Genomic DNA, 24,344 nt, shown 5'->3' on the forward strand with positions numbered 1-24,344 from the left:
AAATAACCCGCACAAAGAAGAGAGGAGCTTACGACGGCGTTTCGGTCCGACTTGGACCATTTACGAAGTCACACTAGCCAGAAGTGGAGCAGGACGGCTATATATAGGCAGGAAGAGGTAGTGGTGGTAGTAATAATAGTAGTAGTAGTGGTAGTAGTAGTAATAGTAGTAGTAGTAGTAGTAGTAATAGTAGTGGTAGCAGTGGGGAACTAAGGAGGAGGAGCCAGTCAAATATAAAGAAAGGGGAGCACTGCAAGGAAGCTAGGTGCCCATAGAGGGAGAGCAAGTACACAGAGGTGGGGGGAAGGGGAAGTGATGAAATAAATAATGAAGGAACAGAAGTATGCGACAGAAGAAAGACAAAAAAGGAAAGAGGAAAGGGGAAGAGGGAGAAGAAGAAAAAAATGAGGAATCAGGTTAAGTCAAGGGTGTTCAGAAGTTTCGGCGACTCAGCTCTGAGTCATATTGGGACTTGAGTAGCTCACTCATTTCCTTGCTGTCATCTGTGTAGGACCCATCTTGTTTAAGTAGGGGCCCAATACTGGACGTTATTCTCGACTTTGATTTAGCATAGGAAAAGAAATACTTTGGGTTTCTTTCGATTTCATTTATGGCTTTTAGTTCTTCCCGCGATTCCTGACTCCTATAATATTCCTTTAGCTTAAGTTCGATGTTTGCTATTTCTCTGACCAGTGACTCCCTACGCATTTCAGATATATTGGCCTCTTTTAGCCGCTCTGTTATTCTTTTTCGTCGCCTGTAAAGGGAGCGCCTGTCTCTTTCTGTTTTACATCTACTCCTCCTTTTTCTTAAAGGAATAAGCCTTGTGTATACATCGAGTGCCACCGAGTTAATCTGTTCTAGGCATAAGTTGGGGTCTGTGTTGCTTAGTCTATTTCACCAACTTATATCGGTTAGGGCTTGGTTTACTTGGTCCCACTTTATGTTCTTGTTATTGAAGTTGAATTTGGTGAATGCTCCCTCGTGACTAGTCTCATTATGTCGGTCTGGGGCTCCGCGCATACATGTCTGAACCTCGATTATGTTGTGATCTGAGTATATTGTATTTGATATGGTGACATTTCGTATCAGATCATCGTTGTTAGTGAAGATGAGGTCTAGTGTATTCTCCAGTCTAGTGGGCTCTATTATCTGCTGGTTTAAATTGAATTTTGTGCAGAGATTTAAAAGCTCGTGTGTGTGTGAGTTTTCGTCAGAGCTGCCTCCTTATTATCACTGCAACAACATTATTTGCTATATTCCTCCATTTTAAGTGCCTTAAGTTGAAATCCCCCAGGAGCAAGATGTTGGGGGCAGGAGCTGGCAGATTTTCCAGACAGTGGTCAATTTTTAACAGCTGTTCCTGGAATTGCTGGGACGTTGCATCAGGAGGCTTGTAGACTACCACAATGACTAGGTTTTGGTTCTCGGTCTTTACTGCTAAAACTTCCACTACATCATTTGAGGCATTAAGCAGTTCTGTGCAAACAAGTGACTCTGCGATATACAGGCCAACTCCCCTCTTTTGCCTGTTCACTCTGTCGCATCTGTATAGGTTGTAACCTGGGATCCATATTTCGTTGTCCAAATGATCCTTTATGTGGGTCTCTGTGAAAGCCGCGAACATTTGCCTCTGCAAGCAGTCCACGGATGAAAGGTATTTTGTTGTTCGTTGCTGGCTTTAGACCCTGTATATTTGCAAAGAAGAATGCCATCGGACTGGTGGTATTGGTGGTGCTGGGGAGGACTTTTTTTTCCGGCGTTAATATCTGTATCTGTTGGTTTGGAGTGGAGGCCATCGACTGTGGTTCCACTCCAGGAATGACTGGATTTGCTGTACGATTTCTGCCATTTCCTGCCAGTTTTTTTTTCCTTCCTTGCACTAAAAAACCTCTCCCTCTTGAGTGGCTGTGGCTACTCAGATTTTTCCATGGCCTGGATGTTTGGTATCTTTTTGTCCCCTTTAGATGGTGTTACAAGAAACGCGATTCTAAAAGCTTAGAGATCTCCAGTGAATACAAGAAAGGACTGCCCTTCTAGCATCCAGCCTGTTACTGGGTTTTCGTAACAAGTAGTCAGTATCCTTGTCCAATTATCCATTAGAATTCGGTATGATTCAATAGTGCTTCAGTCTAGCTTGGACTGAAATTAGGTTTTTCGAAGCTAGCTCTCTAACGGCTGTCAAATGTTGCTGCATTAATGAAGGTGAAGTACTCAATGATGGATTTGATTTTCCTGTCCACACGTCTTTTAACACTGCGAGAGGACCACGCACTTGGTGTCCGAATATTAATTCAAATTGACTAAATCCGAGACTTTCTTGCTCACTTTCTCTCAGAGCGAACAGAAGAAAAGGTATACCCTCATCCCAGTCTCTAGAAAAATGTTCACAATAAGCTCTCATCATAGACTTCAGTGTCTGATGAAATTTCTCTAGAGCACCTTTTGACTGGGATGAGGGTATACCCAGGTACCCATCAGTAAAATGGGTACCTGGGAGTTAGTCGACTGGTGTGAGTCGCATCCTGAGACAAAACTGACCTAATTTGCGGGAAATGCTCAGCATAACAAGGGATTTTCTCTATAGTAGTATGTCACTGATGTCAGCTATGGTCTGTATACCTTGTATACTTGTAGGAATAAAGATATTATTGTTAAAATTTCCTGAGGAAATTTGTAGTTCAGCTACGGTTGTTTTCTGGCTATGATAAGTTACCATGTGAACATCAGTACTGGAGTTCAGATGAACACCTCGATACAGCTATTGTGAGGTATGACATGCCAAGAAACAGATATATAGAAATAAAGATCTATCATCATGTTGCTAAGAACGAAAATGACCCACAAAACATGAATGGCGGAGCATTCAAATACAAATCTGTGATGAAATATCTAAACGAGGCAGTCAGAGCAATGGAATATTTTCCAGAGAATTATTCACTGGCGAGCAAACTGTAAGGTGCTATGGAAAGTATGGTTTGAAACAGTTCATCAGAGGCAAAATAGTTCATTTTGGTTTCACACAGTGGCTTATGTGCTGTGAAAACACAGGATACCTGGAGTATATCTGGAGAGAGTTCCGGGGGTCAACGCCCCCAACTCAAGGAGAAGAAACAGTGGCTGCATATTTCAGGAAACCCTTGGAGACAAAGTTGTATTAGATACAGTTCAAGAGTTGAGTCATCATGCTTATCATGAGAATTATATGAACAATTTCTTTACTAACTCATGTTTCTGGCTCACATGAATCAACTAGACATGCGAGTTACTTGGACAACAAGGCCACTCACACTGGATGACAAAAATATGAGAATGAAAGAAAGGGAAACATATGATTATGACAGATTTGGTGAAAAAATGTGGTCTTGATTACAGGTGAGTTTATTCAGATATACACAAATACAGTTACATAGATTATCATACATAGCAGCATATGTGGAGAGAACCTGGGATAACCCAAAAAAGTCAGAGTGACAAAAGTTGCATGATAAACGTTGCTGCAGCAAAGACAACGTGTAGACCACCTGGATTGGCTGATTCAGAAATACCACTCTGGTGTGAGAGGTATGAACTGGTATTTGATCTTGTCAACCAATTTCTTTGACACAACCAGTGAATGCTTACATAATCAGTAATATCAACTGGGAACTCACACGCCACTTGTGGACTTCAAGCTCTCCATTGTCGGACATTACCTGCATATTTCTTCACCTTCAGTGCCAAAACACCCTGGATGTTTAAAAGAAAGTGTACGGATATGTACTCTATGTTATGAGGTATGATCCCACAGGACACCTGACAGAACAGAAGGTGGAAAGAAAAGCTGTGAGTCAAATATAATGTTGTCCTCCACACGGAGACTGAGTGAACAGGACATACGAAGAAATGAGAGAAAAGACATCCGAACTAAGAAATATCAATTTTATTTTCTAAATAGAATATTTCCTGCATATACAACAGAAGCTTACTTATATAAAAAAATGGGCATTACTAGGTTAAGTTACAAATATTTTGATATTCTCTTATTGACATAAAAATTGTACCAATTAAAAAAATGGAGTGCTATAACTGGTATTACTAGTACAGCTGCTATAACTGGTATTATCACCACAACATATAGCATGACTACTGCTGTTATTAAGATCTTTATAGTTACTGTTTCTTCTACTACCACTACTACCACTACCATTAACACCACTGCTGCAGCAACCACTAGTACCACCAAGACCACTACTACCACTACCATTAACACCACTGCTGTAGCAACCACAAGTACCACCAAGACCACTACTACCACTACCATTAACACCACTGCTGCAGCAACCACTAGTACCACCAAGACCACTACTACCACTACCATTAACACCACTGCTGCAGCAACCACTAGTACCACCAAAACCACTACTACCACTACCATTAACACCACTGCTGCAGCAACCACTAGTACCACCAAGACCACTACTACCACTACCATTAACACCACTGCTGCAGCAACCACTAGTACCACCAAGACCACTACTACCACTACTACTAACACCACTGCTGCAGCAACCACTAGTACCACCTAGACCAACTACAACTACCATTAACACCACTGTTGCAGCAACCACTAGTACCACTTAGACCACTACTACCACTACCATTAACACCACTGCTGCAGCAACCACTAGTACCACCAAGACCACTACTACCACTACCATTAACACCATTGCTGCATCAACCACTACTACCACTACTACCTACCATTAACACCACTGCTGCAGCAACCACTGCTGCAGCAACCACTAGTACCACCAAGACCACTACTACCACACCTACCATTAACACCACTGCTGCAGCAACCACTTAACCACACCACTTAGACCACTACTACCACTACCATTAACACCACTGCTGCAGCAACCACTAGTACCACCAAGACCACTACTACCACTACCATTAACACCACTGCTGCAGCAACCACTAGTACCACCAAGACCACTACTACCACTACCATTAACACCACTGCTGCAGCAACCACTAGTACCACCTAGACCACTACTACAACTACCATTAACACCACTGTTGCAGCAACCACTAGTACCACTTAGACCACTACTACCACTACCATTAACACCACTGCTGCAGCAACCACTAGTACCACCAAGACCACTACTACCACTACCATTAACCCCACTGCTGCAGCAACCACTAGTACCACCAAGACCACTACTACCACTACCATTAACACCACTGCTGCAGCAACCACTAGTACCACCAAGACCACTACTACCACTACCATTAACACCACTGCTGCAGCAACCACTAGTACCACCAAGACCACTACTACCACTACCATTAACACCACTGCTGCAGCAACCACTAGTACCACCTAGATCACTACTACCACTACCATTAACAACACTGCTGCAGCAACCACTAGTACCACCTAGATCACTACTACCACTACCATTAACAACACTGCTGCAGCAACCACTAGTACTACCAAGACCACTACTACCACTACCATTAACAACACTGCTGCAGCAACCACTAGTACCACCAAGACCACTACTACCACTACCATTAACAACACTGCCGCAGCAACCACTAGAACCACAAAGACCACTACTACTAACACCACTGCTGCAGCAACCACAAGTACCAACAAGACCACTACTACCACTACCATTAACACCACTGCTGCAGCAACCACTAGAACCACAAAGACCACTACTACTACTAACACCACTGCTGCAGCAACCACTAGTACCACCAAGACCACTACTACTACTAACACCACTGCTGCAGCAGCCACTAGTACCACCAAGGTCACTACTACTAACACCACTGCTGCAGCAACTACTAGTACCACCAAGACCACTACTACTACTAACACCACTGCTGCAGCAACCACTAGTACCACCAAGACCACTACTACTACTAACACCACTGCTGCAGCAGCCACTAGTACCACCAAGGTCACTACTACTAACACCACTGCTGCAGCAACTACTAGTACCACCAAGACCACTACTACTACTAACACCACTGCTGCAGCAACCACTAGTACCACCAAGACCACTACTACTAACATCACTGCTGCAGCAACCACTAGTACCACCAAGACCACTACTACTAACACCACTGCTGCAGCAACCACTAGTACCACCAAGACCACTTCTACTAACACCACTGCTGCAGCAACCACTAGTACCACCAAGACCACTACTACTAACATCACTGCTGCAGCAACCACTAGTACCACCAAGACCACTACTACTAACACCACTGCTGCACCAACCACTAGTACCACAAAGACCACTTCTACTAACACCACTGCTGCAGCAACCACTAGTACCACCAAGACCACTACTACTAACATCACTGCTGCAGCAACCACTAGTACCCCCAAGACCACTGCTACTAACACCACTGCTGCAGCAACCACTAGTACCACTAAGACCATTACTACTAACACCACTGCTGCAGCAGCCACTAGTACCACCAAAACCACCACTACTTCTAACACCACTGCTGCAGCAACCACTAGTACCACAAAGACTACTACTACTAACACCCCTGCTGCAGCAACCACTAGTACCACCAAGACCACTTCTACTAACACCACTGCTGCAGCAACCACTAGTACCACCAAGATCACTACTACTAGCACCACTGCTGCAGCAACCACTAGTACCACCAAGACCACTACTACCAACACCACTGCTGCAGCAACCACTAGTACCACCAAGATCACTACTACTAGCTCCACTGCTGCAGCAACCACTGGTACCCCCAAGATCACTACTACTAGCACCATTGCTGCAGCATCCACTAGTACCATCAAGACCACTACTACCACTGCCATTAACACCACTGCTGCAGCAACCACTAGTACCACCAAGACCACTACTACCACTGCCATTAACACCACTGCTGCAGCAACCACTAGTACCACCAAGACCAATACTACCACTGCCATTAACACCACTGCTGCAGCAACCACTAGTACCACCAAGACCACTACTACCACTGCCATTAACACCAATGCTGCAGCAACCACTAGTACCACCAAGACCACTACTACCACTCCCATTAACACCACTGCTGCAGCAGCCACTAGTACCACCAAGACACTGCTACTAGCACCACTGCTGCAGCAACCACTAGTACCACGAAGACCACTACTACTAACACCACTGCTGCAGCAACCACAAGTACCACCAATACCACTACTACCACTCCCATTAACACCACTGCTGCAGCAACCACTATTACCACCAAGACCACTACTACTAACACCACTGCTGCAGCAACCACTATTACCACCAAGACCACTACTACTAACACCACTGCTGCAGCAACCACTAGTACCACCAAGACCACTACTACCACTGCCATTAACACCACTGCTGCAGCAACCACTATTACCACCAAGACCACTACTACTAACACCACTGCTGCAGCAACCACTATTACCACCAAGACCACTACTACTAACACCACTGCTGCAGCAACCACTAGTACCACCAAGACCACTACTACCACTGCCATTAACACCACTGCTGCAGCAACCACTAGTACCACCAAGACCACTACTACCACTCCCATTAACACCACTGCTGCAGCAGCCACTAGTACCACCAAGAGACTGCTACTAGCACCACTGCTGCAGCAACCACTAGTACCACGAAGACCACTACTGCTAACACCAGTGCTGCAGCAACCACAAGTACCACCAAGACCACTACTACCACTCCCATTAACACCACTGCTGCAGCAACCACTATTACCACCAAGACCACTACTACTAACACCACTGCTGCAGCAACCACTAGTACCACCAAGATCGCTACTACTAACACCACTGCTGCAGCAACCACAAGTACCACCAAGACCACTACTACCACTCCCATTAACACCACTGCTGCAGCAATCACTAGTACCACCAAGACCACTACTACCACTGCCATTAACACCACTGCTGTAGCAACCACAAGTACCACCAAGACCACTACTACCACTACCATTAACACCACTGCTGCAGCAACCACTATTACCACCAAGACCACTACTACCACTACCATTAACACCACTGCTGCAGTAACCACTAGTACCACCAAGACCACTACTACCACTACCATTAACACCACTGCTGCAGCAACCACTAGTACCACCAAGACCACTTCTACTAACACCACTGCTGCAGCAACCACTAGTACCACCAAGACCACTACTACTAACATCACTGCTGCAGCAAGCACTAGTACCACCAAGACCACTACTACTAACATCACTGCTGCAGCAACCACTAGTACCCCCAAGACCACTGCTACTAACACCACTGCTGCAGCAACCACTAGTACCACTAAGACCATTACTACTAACACCACTGCTGCAGCAGCCACTAGTACCACCAAAACCACCACTACTACTAACACCACTGCTGCAGCAACCACTAGTACCACAAAGACTACTACTACTAACACCCCTGCTGCAGCAACCACTAGTACCACCAAGACCACTTCTACTAACACCACTGCTGCAGCAACCACTAGTACCACCAAGATCACTACTACTAGCACCACTGCTGCAGCAACCACTAGTACCACCAAGACCACTACTACCAACACCACTGCTGCAGCAACCACTAGTACCACCAAGATCACTACTACTAGCTCCACTGCTGCAGCAACCACTGGTACCCCCAAGATCACTACTACTAGCACCATTGCTGCAGCATCCACTAGTACCATCAAGACCACTACTACCACTGCCATTAACACCACTGCTGCAGCAACCACTAGTACCACCAAACACTACTAGTACTGCTGCAGCAACCACTAGTACCACCAAGACCAATACTACCACTGCCATTAACACCACTGCTGCAGCAACCACTAGTACCACCAAGACCAATACTACCACTGCCATTAACACCACTGCTGCAGCAACCACTAGTACCACCAAGACCACTACTACCACTGCCATTAACACCAATGCTGCAGCAACCACTAGTACCACCAAGACCACTACTACCACTCCCATTAACACCAATGCTGCAGCAGCCACTAGTACCACCAAGACACTGCTTCTAGCACCACTGCTGCAGCAACCACTAGTACCACGAAGACCACTACTACTAACACCACTGCTGCAGCAACCACAAGTACCATCAATACCACTACTACCACTCCCATTAACACCACTGCTGCAGCAACCACTATTACCACCAAGACCACTACTACTAACACCACTGCTGCAGCAACCACTATTACCACCAAGACCACTACTACTAACACCACTGCTGCAGCAACCACTAGTACCACCAAGACCACTACTACCACTGCCATTAACACCACTGCTGCAGCAACCACTATTACCACCAAGACCACTACTACTAACACCACTGCTGCAGCAACCACTATTACCACCAAGACCACTACTACTAACACCACTGCTGCAGCAACCACTAGTACCACCAAGACCACTACTACCACTGCCATTAACACCACTGCTGCAGCAACCACTAGTACCACCAAGACCACTACTACCACTCCCATTAACACCACTGCTGCAGCAGCCACTAGTACCACCAAGAGACTGCTACTAGCACCACTGCTGCAGCAACCACTAGTACCACGAAGACCACTACTGCTAACACCAGTGCTGCAGCAACCACAAGTACCACCAAGACCACTACTACCACTCCCATTAACACCACTGCTGCAGCAACCACTATTACCACCAAGACCTCTACTACTAACACCACTGCTGCAGCAACCACTAGTACCACCAAGATCGCTACTACTAACACCACTGCTGCAGCAACCACAAGTACCACCAAGACCACTACTACCACTCCCATTAACACCACTGCTGCAGCAATCACTAGTACCACCAAGACCACTACTACCACTGCCATTAACACCACTGCTGTAGCAACCACAAGTACCACCAAGACCACTACTACCACTACCATTAACACCACTGCTGCAGCAACCACTATTACCACCAAGACCACTACTACCACTACCATTAACACCACTGCTGCAGTAACCACTAGTACCACCAAGACCACTACTACCACTACCATTAACACCACTGCTGCAGCAACCACTAGTACCACCAAGACCACTACTACCACTACCATTAACACCACTGCTGCAGTAACCACTAGTACCACCAAGACTACTACTATCACTGCCATCTCTCATTACAGTTGTGACCGGGTGTGGAAGTGTGAATTGCTCAGTACTCTATATGTTCATGACTGTAGCCATGTATAAACGTAAGTAACCATTCTTACAGGATTCATTACCTTTGTATCTTGTGAGTTCATTACCCTTGTACCTAGTTCAGTTATGAAAACTTTGGGGGCCCAGTCCTTGGAGCCGTTACGTACCTTTGTAATCTGTAAATACATTTGTAACTTATCACGATTGTGACCAGACCTACCTGGAGTTCATTACCTTTGTAATTTGTGAGTTCATTACCTTTGTAATTTTTGAGTTTATTACCTTTGTAATTGTGAGTCCATTACCTCTGTAACTTGCTCAGTTATCAAAAGTTTGGAGTCCAGTCCCTGGATCAATTATGTACCTCTGTAATCTTTCGACTACCGCCCACAGGATGGGTATGGGGTGCATAATAAAGATATTAAACTAACACTGCCTTTAAAAACACTATAAGTAATACTACCTCCAATGATCACTGCTACTTAAACTACACTTAAAACAACTACTCATACTACTACTTCTGCTAACATGACCACTATTACTGCTACTATTATTGCTGCTGCTGCCTCAGCTACAAATAAAATCCCTATTACTGCTACCAGTAAGGCTACCACTACTACGACATAAATATTACTGTTGCTACTGTCACTGATGTTTATGTTAATACAGTTAACATTACTGCGGCTACGACTTACCAAGACACGGGCAGCCTCTTCTGTGCCCTCCTTGTCTCCCTCTGTGAGCAGCGACCAGCAGCACTGCAGCAGTCACGAACATAATAATAATCCTCTTCATGGTGATGGTGATGGCTAGAACAGCAACGATTCACTGTCGGGGATAAGAAGTACTGATTGATTTACCAATGAATCTTGTAGATGTCGCTGCTGGTGGAGGTATTTTATTTTGTAAAGAAATATATAAAATTCTATTCTTGCTCACTGGCTGGAGCTTTAGATCGTATGACCGATGCCTACCGCTGGCTTTCTAGTCTAATCAGCAAAACAAAAAAAAAAATAGTATTATATATAAGATGCGATAGATTTTCACCCAATATATCGAGCTAAGACGTGTGGAGGAGAGAGGAGCCTGGTATGTGGGACGCAGTCTACAAGCCTTGCTATGTGGGACGCAGTCTACAAGCCTTGCTATGTGGGACGCAGTCTACAAGCCTTGCTATGTGGGACGCAGTCTACAAGCCTTGCTATGTGGGATGCACCCAGACAACCTTGCTCAACGAGATATGTGGGATGCACTCTAAAGCCAGAGTATGTGGGATACACTCTAAGAGGGTTGCTTTGTGAGAGGCATTCTAGGAGAGTTGCTGTGTGGGATGCATCATTATAACCACTACTGTTGCTACAACTATGACCACTACTGTTGCTACCACTATGACCACTTCTGTTGATACCATTATGACCACTACTGTTGCTACCTGTATGACCACTAATGTTGCTATCATTATGACCACTACTGTTGCTACTATTATGACCTCTACCGTTGCTACCACTATGACCACTATTGTTGCTACAATTATGACCACTACTGTTGCTACCACTATGACCACTACTGTTGCTACCATTATGAATAATACTGTTGCTACCATTATGAATACTACTGTTGCTATCATTATGACCACTACTGTTGCTACCATTATGACCACTAATGTTGCTACAACTATGACCATTACTGTTGCTACCATTATGAACACTACTGTTGCTACCATTACGACCACTACTCTTGCTACCTCTATGACCTCTACTGTTGCTACCATTATGAACACTACTGTTGCTACCATTACGACCACTACTGTTACTACAACTATGACCACTACTGTTGCTACCACTTTGACCACTACTGTTGCTACCATTTTGACCACTACTGTTGTTACCACTATGACGACTACTGTTGCTGCCATTATGACCACTACTGTTGCTACCACTATGACCACGACTGTTGATACCACTATGACCACTACTGTTGCTGCCATTATGACCACTACTGTTTCTATAATTATAACCACTACTGTTGTTACCACTATGTCCACTACTGTTGCTACCACTATGACCACTACTGTTGATACCACTATGACCACTACTGTTGCTGCCATTATGACCACTACTGTTGCAAGCATTATGACCACTGCTGTTGCTACCATTACGACCACTACAGTTGCTACCATAATAACCACTGCTGTTGCTACCATTATGACCACTACTGTTGCTACCATTATGACCACTACTGTTGCTACTATTATGACCACTACTGTTTCTACCACTATGACCACTACTGTTGCTACCATTATGACCACTACTGTTGCTACCATTATGACCACTACTGTTGCTACCACTATGACCACTACTGTTGCTGCCATTATGACCACTACTGTTGCAACCACTATGACCACTACTGTTGCAAGCATTATGACCACTGCTGTTGCTACCATTATGACCACTACTGTTGCTACCATTATGACCACTACTGTTGCTACTATTATGACCACTACTGTTGCTACCATTATGACCAATACTGTTGCTACCATTGTGACCAATACTGTTGCTACCATTATGACCACTACTACAGCTATCATTATGACCACTACTGTTGCTACCATTATGACCACTACTGTTGCTATCATTATAACCACTACTGCTGCTACCATTATGACCACTACAGTTGCTACCATTATGACCACTACTGTTGCTACCATTATGACCACTACTGTTGCTACCATTATGACCATTACCGTCGCTATCATTATGACCACTACTGTTGCTTCCATTATGACCACTACCGTTGCTACCATTATGACCACTACAGTTGCTATCATAACCACTACTGTTGCTACCATTACGACCACTACTTTTGCTACCATTATGACCATTACTGTTGCTGCCATTATGACCATTACTGTTGCTATCATAATAACCACTACTGTTGCTACCATTATGACCACTACTGTTGCTACCATTATGACAACTACTGTTGCTACCACTATGACCTCTACTGTTGCTACCATTATGACCACTACTGTTGGTACCATTATGACCACTATTGTTGCTAGCACTATGAATACTACTGTTACTACCAATATGACCAATACTGTTACTACCACTATGACCATTACTGTTGTTACCACTATGACCACTACTGTTGTTACCACTATGACCACTGCTGTTGCTACCTCTATGACCACAATCTGACTGTTGCAATAGTTACCGGAGCTGAGTGTTGCAACAGTTATCGGAGCTGAGTGTTGCAACAGTTACCGGAGCTGACTATTGCAACAGTTACCGGAGCTGAGTGTTGCAACAGTTACCGGATATGACTGTTGCAACAGTTACCAGAGCTGACTGATGCAACAGTTACCGGAGCTGACTGTTGCATCAGTTGCTGGAGCTGACTGTTGCAACAGTTACCGGAGCTGACTGTTGCAACAGTTACCGAAGCTAACTGTTGCAACAGTTACCGGAGCTGACTGTTGCAACAGTTACCGAAGCTAACTGTTGCAACAGTTACCGCAGCTGACTGATGAAACAGGTACCGGAGCTGACTGATGCAATAGTTACTGGAGCTGACTGTTGCAACAGTTACGGGAACTGACTGTTGCAACAGTTACTTGAGCTGACTGTTGCAACAGTTACCGGAGCTGACTGTTGCATCAGTTGCTGGAGCTGACTGTTGCAACAGTTACCGGAGGTGACTGTTGCAACAGTTACCGGAGCTGACTGTTGCAACGGTTACCGGAGCTGACAGTTGCAACAGTTACCGGAGCTGACTGTTGCAACGGTTACCGGAGCTGACTGTTGCAACAGTTACCGGAGCTGGCTGTTGCAACAGTTACCTGAACTGACTGTCGCAACAGTTACCGGAGCTGACTGATGCAACAGTTACCGGAACTGACTGTTGCAACAGTTACCGCAGCTGACTGATGCAACAGTTACCGGAGATGACTGTTGCAACAGTTACCTGAGCTGACTGTCGCAATGTCAGCATAGTTGCTGATCCTCCTTTACATGTGTTGTATGCATAGATTAGATGAGCATTATAGTACCATCTATGTGTTTATATAGAAGATCCCTTAGGCCTGTGACTGTATGACGTCATGGGATGCAGCGAGCGAGTGAGACGAGCTACCTCGGCCTCAGACGACGCATAGGCATCATAGAAGGCAGGAGACGGCAGGCTGGGCTCCATCTCCCATTACCACAATCTGACAATAGTGTTACCATCCAACAAATGAGTTTACCTTATCCATCAATCTCCTACCGAACCCCCACACGACAATTTGGTGGCAGTGGTGTGGGTGTAAAATTGATAATTACGCCGATGTAAGGAGATTTCTTTCTACCAGCAAGACGGCCATTTCGTATCGCCAGTAGGCCGACCTACCCAACCAGCTACCTCAAGCCAGCTTCCCCGACCAAGCGTCTACCAGCCTCTACAATATTCACTGGTCAGTCTTTGTATTAGTGTTTATCTGGTTATTTGCATCACTCCCGAGGGGTTGACCCGAGTTTGCAATATAAGCCAGTAAGACAGTCTGGTGAGGGAGTCAGTCCAGCCTAGCCTACTCCATCCAGCTTTGCCTGCCAAGCCAGCTTTCCACCCCTGCTGTGCTCTTCGTTAGAAGTCAAACCATTCTATGTGAAGGGTTAAGATAAGCTAGCCAGCCAGCAACTAACCCAGGTGGTGGCCCGGTGGCCTGGTGGCTAAAGCTCCCGCTTCACACACGGAGGGCCCGGGTTCGATTCCCGGCGGGTGGAAACATTTCGACACGTTTCCTTACACCTGTTGTCCTGTTCACCTAGCAGCAAATAGGTACCTGGGTATTAGTCGACTGGTGTGGGTCGCATCCTGGGGGACAAGATTAAGGACCCCAATGGAAATAAGTTAGACAGTCCTCGATGACGCACTGACTTTCTTGGGTTATCCTGGGTGGCTAACCCTCCGGGGTTAAAAATCCGAACGAAATTTTATCTTATCTTATCTGTCTTAAACCAGTACTCAAGCAAACCACATGGGTACAGTCTTCTCATCGCTTTGTGCTTCAAGTTCTAGCCATTCTGAGTGCTTTTTCATCCCTGTGGTGTTGTGGTAATTCGTGGGTTTGTTTTTAAGCCAGCCGGCTTAGAAATATTTTCGCGCCAGTGTGGTTGTCCTCAGTGAGGCTTACGCCATTCATCCCATAGGCCCAGTTACCACGCGGTCTCGGCCTTAGCCCTGTTTCAGCCCACCCACCCAACCACTCCACACCGGCCCCAGCCGCCTCATTCAGCCATTAACCCACTCGCCCAACCTCTACCATTGTTTTGGTACACTACTATGGGTTCCAGCACCATATTTTAAGGACCACATAGGGGGTCAAGAGCAAGATTGTGTTTCGCGCCACCGTTAAAAGCCTCCTGTGTGAAGTCTATGTCTATGTAAGCGCAATTCTACGATCACATGTGGACAGCAGCAAGACGAAATAAACACTACCATCTACCTCATTCTACACCAAGTCGTTACAGCGATAATATTTTTCATAGAGACATTTGCGAGTGTTGTGACATTTCTTTTTGTTTCCAGTGATTTTTCTTAGTGACATTAAGTGACTCTCGATTAGACTCAGTGTTTATTATATACTGATTGCAATATTCTTTTTTTTCTCTTCTTAATTCAGTGTTAATTTTTGTGCTATTATTTCATGTCTGTTGTGTTGTGTTTCTTTTTTTTATATACTTGAATTAAGTACCTTAGTGTTTTTCCTTTGTTGTGTGTGCAACATATGAGCAGTATAGAATTTGTTTCCACTTCAGGATCACCTTGTGTTCATAGTATTCCAGTGAATTAATTCAGTAATTTATTACCTTGTATTCTGCACCACAACTCAGTGTTGTCTGTTATAATTTTTATCTCAGCATTTGTGTAGTCTTGCCAGTTTATTACAATTTTCTCTGTGTGTTGAACATTTTTGTGTTAATTCCTTTCATTCAGCAAGTGTCTAATTTGTCTTATTTCCACAGACAATAGTGTCATTGTTTTGTGCAAGCAAGAAAATTATTTTTTCAAATTTTTCACACATCAAGTTTCATAGGAAGAAAATTCTAGTATTGTGTTTATATTGATGTGTTGTGTTCTGCATCACTGTAAGTGTTCAAACCCTTTTGTTCTGTGTTTTGTATCTACTATTATTTTTCATGTTTCATTGAACAAATTCACTCTTGGTGCAATTTTTAAGTTCTTCTTTTAAAGTAAATTGTTCTTTTGCTCGTTAAGTGTTGTTTAAGCTGCAGTTAAGAGTTAAAGTGTTCCTCAGTTCATTCCTTGCTATATATTTTTTTTTAATCTTGTGAACTGTATTTTCTTGTGTGTGTGTAATATTTTTTTTATTATTGCACATTGACTCCTTTTGTAATAATTCTTGTGCAAGCATTGTGTTGTCATTAAAAAATTTTCTTTCAGAAATTTTATGTAGTGTGTGCAGCAATTTTGATTAGCAATTGTTAATTGCAATATTGCTACAGTTTATTTCAGTGCAGTTTCTTATGCTCTGTTTTGTGCATAATATTTTATTCTTTGTGTGCCATTTTATTTTATTTTTAGTGAATTGTTTTCCCCAGTTTTTCTTAATTTTGCACAAGATTTATTGAGTCCATTTTAACATTTTTTTGTTTGATTCATCATTTTATTGTTGAATTTCTCTATTGCATTGAAAGTAAAGACAACTCAGTGTGCATTCATTCAATTTTAAAGTAAAAGTTGAACAAATTAGATTTGAGTAAAGTACAAGTTCTCTTGATTTTCAAAGTGTTGTTTCCTTGCTTACAGTGTGACCTGTCAATTTTTAATTACTTATGCAGAATAGTTAAGCATTTTCTTCCCATTTAAGTTCACTGTGTCGTGTGTTCCTCAGTTACCATTTTCTTTAGTTTCTCTAAATTCTTGTTTTACATTTTGCAAACATGTCTCAAGTCTTCTCAAGCGATGCCTCAGCAAATGCTGCTAGTACAACCAGTACAACCAATTCGAGTAATCCTGTATCAAATAATAGACACACTCAGACTTCTAGTCTGCGTAATTTCAGTCGTGATCCGTATGATGCTATGCCATTGTTCAATGGTAATCCAGACAATCTAGAAGGTTGGTTTACCGCTGTTCGAGCCAGAGCTAATGCTTCAGTTGATGGTCTTCCATCTGAGAGTTGTTTAATCAGTATCGGAAAGGAGAGTCTAGCCCGTTCTCCAGCCGCCTCACATGTGTTTAACATAATTCGTATGAAGGACTTTCAAGACCTAACCAGGTGGCAAGATTATGAACAGTTAATTTGTAGCTATCTTGAACCGGTGAGAGAAACCGATCCCTTTGTCGTTCTCAAAGAATTAGTGTACACAGCTCCGAGGCCGGAGGAGTCATTACATGAGCTTGCCCTTCGCCTAAATAACCTAATGTCCTCATTCGTTAGAGCGGGTCAAAATTCCAAGTACCTTAAAGATAACGATAAACCAGCCCTTGAAGGGTTTGCTAAATTAGTAGCATTCGGAGTTATCAAACAGCTAATGCCACCGACATCTATGTATATGTACAATTCAAGTCCTCTAGATGCTACTATGGGATCGCTCGCAGCTCTCGTCCATGTACAAAATTTGTGTCCCGAGGGAACCTTCCCTTATCGAAAGTCTACGCCAACCACTTTGTCTACTCGTGTACTTCCTCTAGCTTGTGCTACTACCAAAACTCCCAACCTTAATCACTCATGTCCATCATCCAAAGCTAGTGTTAAGAGCCATCATTCCCGTAGCACCCGTAGTATGTATAGTACCCACAGTCAAAGAACTTGCTACAATTGTGGTTACCGTGACCATATTGCAATTAATTGTCCTGATAGTCACCCTAAGAGGCGTCGTACTGATGATGAGTACCAGTCAGATCTTCCCTACTGTACTTATCATAGAATTCATGGACATGACACATCTGAGTGTAATGCTCTCTACAACCTGCAGTACTCTATATCTTTCCGTGGCCGTTCCAACTGCAGAGCCAGGAGAGGAAACATGTCGTGGTTCTCAAACTAACCAGAACCAGGCTCAATCTTCCAATTCGGGGGAATCCGAGCGCCCCAGTCTACTCGTCCAGTCGTGACAGTAGGTGATAATGAGTACACCATCCAAGTTCAAAATTCCTATGAAGCCTTAGCCAGCCTTGAGAATGACAACCCCGCTGTTGATGCTGCTTCACACGTCTCTGACGTAGAGGAATTTGGGGATGAAATAGAAAATGCCTTCTCCGATGACAACCCACCTTTCTGTTTGCACATAACTCCTAACGAAACTATAGGTCCTTTGGTACAAGCTTCTATCCATAATGCGCCCGTTCATGTGTTCATGGACTCTGGTGCGCAAGTTAATATCAGGTCTAGCTTGTTTAAAGAGAAGCAGTTACGACGTGTCCTCCTGGTTGAACCAACTACTGTAACCTCCCTTAGTGGAGTAGCTGGTTCCCTTCTGCGAGTCCGAGGTCAGACTTCGCTCGCCTTTACTATCCAAGGTAGAGACTTACTGCTGCTTTTCTTGTTGTCGACCAGATTACTTTCCCTGGTGACCTTCTACTGGGATTTGCTTCTATGCGAGACTTACGCATTTGACCCTTACCGATGGCATGCCCAAATTGATGACTTGATCGTTCCATTTTGGGGTTACCAGCTTGGATCAGAAATCTGCCATACTGCCGCAGAGTATGATGTACGGATTAAGTCCTTACAAGCCAATGCATTCTCCAGTAGCGTACCCAAGCGGTCAGGCACTGGTAACTCTGTCACTCCCATCTGTGTTCCACCTACACCTTCAGATATGCAAGATAGTGTATTGTCTCAAGTGTCCGAGGACGCTCAGACTGCTTTGAGTGCTCAGCCTATCCCTGCAATGTCTGCTAGTCCAAGTAGTAGTTTCTCCATGGGACGCCTTGTCGGAAAACGATTACTTGAAACTAGTAATGTCATCTCTTGTTGGTGTCACATGCCGTCTGCAGAAAAACGTCTCTGTTGCGGCTAGTGCTCTCACTAGAGTGTCTGTTGTTGTTAATGTTCCAGATGGTGATAACGTCCTAGTTGACAGTGATTCCTGCAAGGTCAAGGGTTTATTTATTAAACCTTCCTTACACATTGTAAGAGACAGTAAGATCCATTTATTCCTTGATAACACTTCGGGTCACAGTGTTCGTCTCGGAGCAAATACCAATCTTGTTGACCTGGTTCACTATCCTTACCCTGTTCATGTACAGGATGACGTGCCACCTGACCAGTGGGTCGGTGCTATTTCAACAGGGGGGGCCTCATCCACTCCACTGGATCAATCCATTCCACCAGTTGAGGAGAAAGACTTAGCTCCCGCTGACTTCCCAGACGAAGTCAAGCGTTTGTTGACGCTGTTGAACAAACGTTGAAAGCCATTGCCTTACCAGGTGAGAAGATGGGTATAACGAACTACTGTCCCATCGTATTCCACTTGAACCTGGTACTAGACCTATCTATATACCTGCATACAGAATGCCTCATTCCCTAGTTGCTGTCGCAGAGGAAATGATCAATCAAATGCTCAATGATGGAGTTATTGCACATAGCAATTCACCCTGGAATGCACCCCTAATCCTAGTGCCTAAGAAGGATGGCACTTGGCGCCTGGTGATTGACTTTAGGAAGTTAAATGCGAAAACTATTCCAGATCGCCTCCCACTTCCTGTAGGTGATCTTTTACGCAATATCGGAGATAACAAAGTCTTCTCGACCCTGGACTTGTTACAAGGGTTTTGGCAAGTCCCTCTTCACAAGGACAGCCAAGAGTTAACAGCATTCTCCACTCTCACAGGCCATTATCACTTCCTTCGAATGGCTTTTGGATTATGATCCTCTCCTATCACATTCTCTAGACTCATGACCAATATCTTTAGAGGTCTTATAGGTAAAGCACTTATGGTGTACTTAGATGACATAATCGTCATGTCCGAAGATGTGGATACACACCTGAAAAGACTTGATATAGTACATGGTAAGCTTGAAGAAGCCAATTTAAAGATCAAACTGTCCAAATGTCAATTTTTCAGATCAGAAATTAAGTTTCTTGGTCACGTAGTCACTCCTAGAGGGGTTACGACTGATCCAAGTAAAGTAACGGCAGAACTGAATTTTCCATCCCCCAAAACTGCTGATGCTGTAAGATCCTTTGTGGGTCTAGCAGGTTTCTACAGATCTTTCATTGCTAATTTTTCTTCAATAGCAGCTCCTCTAACTGAATTGCTTAAGAAAGATGCTCCTTTCGTTTGGACCTTCCGTCAAGAAAGAGCATTCCAGACACTAAAAGAAAAGCTAACGTCTGCTCCCTTTTTGAAATTCCCAGATTTTTCTAAGCCTTTCTATTTGACAACTGATGCTAGTTCAATTGGCATAGGTGCCGTACTAGCTCAGAAGACTGATGGCAAGTACAACGCAGTTGCATTTGCTAGTAGAGTCCTTACGAAGGCTAAACGTAATTATACGGTAATGGAGCAAGAAGCTTTAGCAATAGTATGGTCTTTGAAGCACTTCCGAGACATTATTTACCAGTACCCTGTTCATGTCTTGACAGACCATGCACCACTGATACCTTTATTCCAGAACAAACAACCTACTGTAAGGTTAGCCAGATGGACCTTGACTATCCAAGAGTTCAATCCCACTTTTGAGCATTTTCCTGGCAAGTCAAATGTAATTGCAGATGCTTTATCGCGACACGTTAGTGTAGTTACTGCAGATCCTTCATTTACTGCAGAGGATGTAAAGAATGCCCAAAGAACAGATCCCATGTGGTCTGGTGTGATTCGACTCCTGCTCCAGGAAGATCTTATTCTTACTGTGAAGCCACCAGCACTCATTAGTGACTTTGTAATGAGCCAAGAATTACTGTATCGAACAGCTGAGTTGGGTACTCCAAGTAGAAGAGTTTACCAGTTAGTAATTCCACAGTCACTAGTGAACGTAGCTCTACAGCTAGTTCACGATGCACCAGGTGTTGCACACCCTGGTATGGATCGTTCTGTGAAACAAGCCAGAATGAAGTACGTTTGGCCATGTATGGCAACTGACATTTCAGAGTATGTTAAGAAATGTAGTGTTTGTATGCAACATAAAGGAAATGTCAATGGCCCTAATCCAATGCAAGTGTACCCAACCACTAGCGAACCGTGGGAAAGAGTTGCCCTTGATTTGTTAACCAATTTTAAATGTTCTCTCCAAGGCAACAAACATCTGTGTGTTATGGTAGACCATTTCACCAGATATTGTGAGTTAGTTCCTATTGCAGATAAGACTGCCGAGACAATAGATAAAGCTTTTAAAGAACGCATTATCTGCAGGCATACCACCCCTAAGTCCTTAGTAACAGATAATGGAGGTGAATTCTGTAATGAGATCCTTGAAAATTTGTGTACTTTGTACAAGATCTCTAAATCCACCATTGTTCCTCATCATCCTGCCAGCAATGGGTTAGCGGAACGAACCAATAAGAAAGTACTTGATGTTTTGAGAGCCACTATCAACCCCAATAGTGAAACTTGGGATGAAGTTATACCAGATGTTCAATGTGCCATAAATTCTGCTTACAATGCTTCCATAGGTGATACTCCACATTATGCATTGTATGGTGTAGACATGCGTTTACCCTATGAGTTGTTATATTCCACTCCGAAACCCAATTACAACCCTGTTGATTTCATAGCAACTCGTACCAGCATAGCTCAGTGTTTTTAGAAGAATCCGTGAAACACTTCATAAATCAACAGCAGAATTTACTAGAGTAACTAATAGCCGTGCTAAGCCATCAAAAGTTAAAGTAGGTTCAAGAGCAATGCTGATAAATTTCAACAAAACATCCGAAATGCCTAAGCTCAATCAAAAGTTTGTTGGACCTTATCGAGTTGTAGAACATATCTCTGGCAATAAGTATAAGGTTAGAGAAATTAGTACTGGTAAGTACAAAGAATCGCATTTAGATCATATGAAATTAGTATGCGATGTTGATATTGCTACGCAGACTAATTTGATACCTCAAATACTCAGTCAGATATTCAACCTGAATGTCGTTTCTCCTTGTGTACTCGACAAGTAATGAGAAACCCACAAGTATCTTTTGTTGTTACTCGTTCAGATCTCCCTCAGTCAAGGCATGTGTTAGCCATTGCAGAGGAATTCGATCCTCCCAGAGATGATAACCATTCTGCATATGTAAACCTCACCCTCACAGAATTGGGTTTAAATGTACATAGTCTGTATAACTAGATGTCCGAGATGAAGGAAATTGTCAACTGTTTGTTATTAACTGATTAGTTTTTCAGAATTTTTTTTTTTTCATGTTCACGTTCCCTCCGTATTCTGAGAATTTGACAGTAATGATCTGAGTGCGCACCAGATGTCTTTGCTGTTAATTTCACTTTGTATATATATACATGTATATTTATTTCCTCAGAATCCGTAGATTGCATGAATACAGATCGATCGATCAATTCCATCCCATATTGTACAATGATTTGTTCTTATAGTTTGTAATGCATTACAATGAAACTCATTACGTTTAAACTGATTACGTTAACACCCATTACGTAAAACTCATTTTGTTAACATCCAGTATGATACCATCCATTAGTTCTAAGTTATATATGAATTTGTTAATGTGTAGAATCAGCCCAGAACCACCTGCCTGTTCAGCCTATAGCATAGTAGTGTATGTCGAGACGACATACGTAACATGACCGAGCTGTCAGCATAGTTGCTGATCCTCCTTTACATGTGTTGTATGCATAGATTAGATGAGCATTTTAGTACCATCTATGTGTTTATATAGAAGATCCCTTAGGCCTGTGACTGTATGACGTCATGGCATGCAGCGAGCGAGTGAGACGAGCTACCTCGGCCTCAGACGACGCATAGGCATCATAGAAGGCAGGAGACGGCAGGCTGGGCTCCATCTCCCATTACCACAGTCTGACAATAGTGTTACCATCCAACAAATGAGTTTACCTTATCCATCAATCTCCTACCGAACCCCCACACGACAGCAACAGTTACCGGAGCTGACTGATGCAACAGTTACCGGAGCTGACTGTTGCAACAGTTACCGCAGCTAACTGATGCAACAGTTACCGGAGATGACTGTTGCAACAGTTACCGGAGCTGACTGTTGCAACAGTCACTGGAGCTGACTGATGCAACAGTTACCGGAGCTGACTGTTGCAACAGTTACCGCAGTTGACTGATGCAACAGTTACCGGAGCTGACTGATGCAACAGTTACCGGAGCTGACTGATGCAACAGTTACCGCAGCTGACTGATGTAACAGTTACCGCAGCTGACTGATGCAACAGTTACCGCAGCTGACTGATGTAACAGTTACCGCAGCTGACTGATGCAACAGTTACCGCAGCTGACTGATGAAACAGTTACCGCAGCTGACTGATGCAACAGTTACCGCAGCTGACTGATGCAACAGTTACCGCAGCTGACTGATGCAACAGTTACCGCAGCTGACTGATGCAACAGTTACCGTAGCTGACTGATGCAACAGTTACCGCAGCTGACTGATGCAACAGTTACCGCAGCTGACTGATGCAACAGTTACCGCAGCTGACTGATGCAACAGTTACCGGATCTGACTGATGCAACAGTTACCGCAGCTGACTGATGCAACAGTTACCGCAGCTGACTGATGCAACAGTTACCGCAGCTGACTGATGCAACAGTTACCGCAGCTGACTGATGCAACAGTTACCGCAGCTGACTGATGCAACAGTTACCGCAGCTGACTGATGCAACAGTTACCGCAGCTGACTGATGCAACAGTTACAGGAGCTGACTGTTGCAACAGTTACCGCAGCTGACTGATGCAACAGTTACCGCAGCTGACTGATGCAACAGTTACCGGAGCTGACTGATGCAACAGTTACCGCAGCTGACTGATGCAACAGTTACCGCAGCTGACTGATGCAACAGTTACCGCAGCTGACTGATGCAACAGTTACCGCAGCTGACTGATGCAACAGTTACCGCAGCTGACTGATGCAACAGTTACCGCAGCTGACTGATGCAACAGTTACCGCAGCTGACTGATGCAACAGTTACAG

At 44.0% G+C, this 24,344-nt stretch overlaps 1 long non-coding RNA gene across 1 annotated transcript in view; it reads right to left on the reverse strand.

The window, feature by feature from the left end:
- The window catches only part of LOC138851564 (uncharacterized), an 86,570-nt gene that overhangs the window by 48,475 nt on the left and 13,751 nt on the right, over positions 1-24,344 (reverse strand). Inside the window, exon 2 of the long non-coding RNA XR_011391278.1 lies at positions 10,916-11,048. This is a non-coding gene — a long non-coding RNA (uncharacterized lncRNA). The remainder of the gene's footprint in view (positions 1-10,915; positions 11,049-24,344) is intronic.

The sequence above is a fragment of the Cherax quadricarinatus genome, unplaced genomic scaffold, assembly GCF_038502225.1.
Source record: "Cherax quadricarinatus isolate ZL_2023a unplaced genomic scaffold, ASM3850222v1 Contig1008, whole genome shotgun sequence".
NCBI classification, from domain to species: domain Eukaryota; kingdom Metazoa; phylum Arthropoda; class Malacostraca; order Decapoda; family Parastacidae; genus Cherax; species Cherax quadricarinatus.